The following is a 4401-nucleotide window of genomic DNA, read 5'->3' as shown; positions in this document are numbered from 1 at the left end:
GTATACATACGTATGGGTCATACGGGTTATACGGGGCTTGGATATGGGCTACGGGGCTTGGATATGGGCAGCGGTGGGCCGGAGAAAAAAATAGATGGCGGGGGTCAAGAATACCCCTAGGAAATTGAATTATGGGGGTGCACCGGAGCAAGCCTCCGGCAATATACCTGTGGTGGCGTGAAGTTGCAGTGCTGTGCGATGCGGCATGGTTGTGTGAAGCGACAAGGCACGTGCAGGCTCGAGCCAGATGGGCCGGACAATCAGTTGGAGCCGAGAGAATCCGCCAGTCCGTTAGTTTGTTAGTTTGCTTTGTGGGTGTGTTTTGCATGTTGGCTGAGTCATGCGTTAGTGGCCTGAGTTAGTGTGTTAGTGTGTGAGGTTGGCGTGTGGCTTGGTTTGTGCCTGATCCTACTTAAGCATTATAATCATGCTTGCTTTGAGCCAAGAGAAATAGAAGAAGAGAACAGGGCAGGTTGCATGAGGCAGCTGAGCCAAACTCGTGTGTCTCCTTTGTTCTTGTGAGAGTTGTGTGAGGCAGCCTAAAATCTCAGGGAGAAGCATAAAATCCTGTGAGAGAGAGGCATGGAGAGCGTTCATAAGAAGGCACTCGGCATGGTGACGCTACTGATGGTTCTGCAGCTGCTCGTGGCGGCCATGGCTCGCTCACCACCGGAGGAGATGGAAATGGTGGCGGCGCAGTCAAAAAAGATAGCGATCGAGCGCCTCGTCCTGAAAGCACCTCGGGGAGACGCCAGATGCGCTGACGAAACATGCTATACTGGTTTTTGCTTCGTCGTCGCTGGTTGCAGCTGCCAGTATCCCTACTGTAGGAAGCCTCGCGTTCCAACGGCAGTTCATGCTTGAAAAGCATCACCTTCCATTCGTCGACGGACCCTAAAACGTTGGATTTTGCTTTCTCTCTAAAAAAAGAGCTAATATGCGTACGTTTGTGATTTAAGTGTGAACTATGTATGCATACATGGCTCATGTCTGTCTGGGGATGTGGATAGGGGCGGTGTTGATATACCTACGCTAATTTGGTGATTCAATAAATGATGTGTGTGTTGGATCGTGTATCACTACCATCCATGTGTGTGGCATGCATGGTAGTTTAGTAGCATGCAGGTAATTGGTCGTATCTGCTATATATGTCTCTCCCGTGTAACTCAAATACACTTGAATTTTGAAATATGAGCATTTTTGTACTATGGCATGTAGTATTTTATAAATGTCTGCTTTCTCTTTGCAATGTAATCGTTCTAAGTTTACCACTTGGATTCGGATCACTCTTATACCAGATCGTTTTCATACAGAAATATTTATGGAAGAGTTTAAATGATGCTTGATGCCTACTGGGGAGGACAGGATAACTGGAGTGGGGGAGACAACTTGGGATGCTGCTGAAGATATATAGACGCCCACACCTGGACAAGCGCGACGAGAGGAACACGATGAGCCCAACTTCAGCTCTGGAGTTCATCAGATCGCCGATTGCTCTGGTGTCGCAGCAGATGACTTGAAACATCCATCGCCATCATACCCCATCTTACCCCATTTGGTCTGTAATATGTTCCTGTTCTTAAGTAGATGATCCGTCCTGAGACGCTGGATATGTAATAAAGCACCTTCTTTCTTTCCTGATTTTTCTAGGTGGGCTTATCCTAGTAGTTTACTTTCAGTCTTTTTGTTTTCAGACCTGTGAACTAGTCCTGGTTATTTTTGCAGCTTTATTATATGCAATGGAGCCGGGGAGGGCTCTCCCCTTTGATCTAAAAAAAATGGTGCTTGACTTGGATTCAGATCACTATAATAGTCGATCGTTTCGTGCAGAAATATTTGAGAGGCAAAGTGCTGGCACTTGCCATGGACTCGGATCACTGATATAGTTGATCGTTTACATGCATAATATTTGAGAAATTAACTATACTGTTTAGCTTGGATTCAGATTGTCCCAGAGTCGATCGTTTTCGTGCAGAATTTTAGAGTTGATAGGGCTAAACCTGGAACAGTCATTTAGCCTGACCGTCATGACAGATTCACCCGTGAGAGTGGTTCTTCTGCACCCACTCTCGGTGCACCCATGCAAGAAAACATGTCGAAACATTTCGAAAAAATCTGAAACTTTGTGGAAATGATCATCAACAAATATTAGTGAGACTTGCAAAATTTGATGGTCAAATAACATTCGAGGAGCTCTATACAAAAAAGACAAATTCACTGAAAATTAGTCAAAATGTAAGTGCACTGTCTGAGCAGATTTTGTAATTTTGTCTTTGTTTAGAGAGCTTGCCGGTGTGATGTGTCCGTCGTGGTACTGGCGTACGTTGTGCGCAGGTTCTCCTCTACCTTTTGTCTCCGTTCCGACCAAGGTGCCTCCATCGTCACTGTGAAATAAAATCGGCGGTGACACTGATTGAGATCATTAAGTCAGTTTATTCTGTCGCTCCAGTACATGGGTGCGAGCTGCGAGGCGAGCAGGCAAGGCAAGTTTCTCGCTTCACCCATCCTTATCAATTCGATTCTTCTTTACAGTCGTCTAAGATAGAACAGAGAGTAGATGCACGACACGAACTACTACATTGATGATTGATTCATTGGATTTGACCAACGTTGTAGGATAAATCAGCCTCAATTTTGGGGATCCCCTCTGTACCTTTTATTTACATGCAGTCTTCCAAGGAACCACTTTGGAAGGTGATGAACGTCAGACAGTGGTGAAGCAGTAGTAGCTAGGGTGGCGCGCTACATCTCTGCGCTATTGTAGACAATCACGGACATGGTAGGTTAGCTGGAATCATTGTCGAGTAAGGTGAGGAACCAAACGCACCCTAAGCTTCCACACACCTATCAAGGGAGGTTGGGTTATCTTTCCCTTTTCCCTTATTCTCTAATGTGTAAGTCATTGAGATGACGACGGATGCGGCTGTGAGAAGTGATGATTCTCCCGATCCCCCTTTCAGTGGTAAGGCATCCTATTATATGTCTCTTTTTGGCTCTTATTTTTCTATGATACAATTTTGTTTCTATGATTAATTCATCTCCTCAATACAGATATCCTAATTATGTTTGGCTCTGGGAGCGTGACTATGTAACCCAGTTCTGTTGCTTCTTGACTTTACATATTCAGCTCACCATTAAGATCACAACTTTATGATATTCTTGACGTGAAGGTAGTGTGTATCTTCTTTTATTATACATGCTCCATAGTACTAATTATAGCCGAAAATAGTGCTTTTCAGCTAGATTATTTGAGTGCAACCTAACCCTGTTCGCAGTAGGCTGGTAAGCCATGAATCTAAATACATTACAATTTATTAATTAATAGTTCTGATATCGGTATCCTTCGGAGAAGGGATCATGGTTAGTTCCCTGATGATGATAAAGGATTGTCTATGTTTTTGTTTGCAAAAGTCCACATCTTTAGTTATTTAATTTGCTATGTCAAACTAAAGTTAATTTCATTTTGTAGCACATACACTTTTTGTATTTACGTAAGATGGTGGAACTGGATACAAACTTCTGTGATGTGTTTATCAAAAAATCAAAATAGAAGCAACCAAAACAAACAAAGCACAATATAATTGTTTTAAACTCGATAAGTTCCTGAAGTTACAACCCATTTCTTGTATGAAACAGAGCATGGCATAGAAGCGTCCCTATTCGATAGCTCTATGTCCTTTATCATTTGAAATATTTACACGGTGCCGGTGCCGGTGCCAAATGCTTTTACCTGGCTGCACTATGGAAATTGAGTCGAATTACACTTATCAAACTTTGTTGTAGCTATATGTGAGTCTCCCACCAAATTTTTGACAATTGCTCAATCAGGCCCACTTCCAATTGATGTTTTTTTATTACAGTTTTGCTTACCAACAAGTTCTTGGTATTATTGTCTCAGAACATGACAACATGCATCTTTTCAACCAGACGCTCCTTGCAAGGCAGAGTTGGAGATTGCTACAAAACCCAGGAAGCCTTTGTGCCAGAGTTTTAAAATCGAAGTATTATCCTCATGGAAATCTATTGGACACGGTCTTTTCTACAGACGCATCCCAAGCCTGGAGAGTAATTGAGTGGGGTCTAGAATTGCTCAAAGAAGGCCTGATTTGGAGAGTGGGGAATGGAAAGAACATCCAAATTCAGAGAGATCAATGGATCCCGTGAGAAGCTGGACTGCGTACGGCTGCCTTTGTGAGAAGATCACGTCTGCGGTGGGTAAACCAGTTAATGAAACGGGGTACTAGAGAATGAGACCTGAATCTGATAAACCAAAATTTTCATTCCTTTGATGCCGAGGAAATCGCCAAAATCCGGATCCCCTCAGTGGAATATGAAGACACGGCTGCATGGCACTACGAGAAAAACAGGGTTTTCACGGTGAAGAGTGCATATAAACTGGCC

General features: G+C 43.4%; 1 long non-coding RNA gene across 1 annotated transcript; it reads left to right on the top strand.

The window, feature by feature from the left end:
- Positions 1-217: 217 nt before the first annotated feature.
- Positions 218-1641, top strand: LOC123172081 (uncharacterized). The gene is made up of 2 exons (XR_006485463.1): positions 218-1125; positions 1314-1641. It is a non-coding gene; the product is annotated as an uncharacterized lncRNA (long non-coding RNA).
- The last annotated feature ends 2760 nt before the right edge of the window (positions 1642-4401 follow it).

Source organism: Triticum aestivum, unplaced genomic scaffold (genome assembly GCF_018294505.1).
Source record: "Triticum aestivum cultivar Chinese Spring unplaced genomic scaffold, IWGSC CS RefSeq v2.1 scaffold200527, whole genome shotgun sequence".
NCBI lineage: Eukaryota > Viridiplantae > Streptophyta > Magnoliopsida > Poales > Poaceae > Triticum > Triticum aestivum.
This window is presented reverse-complemented; position numbering and strand designations above follow the sequence as displayed.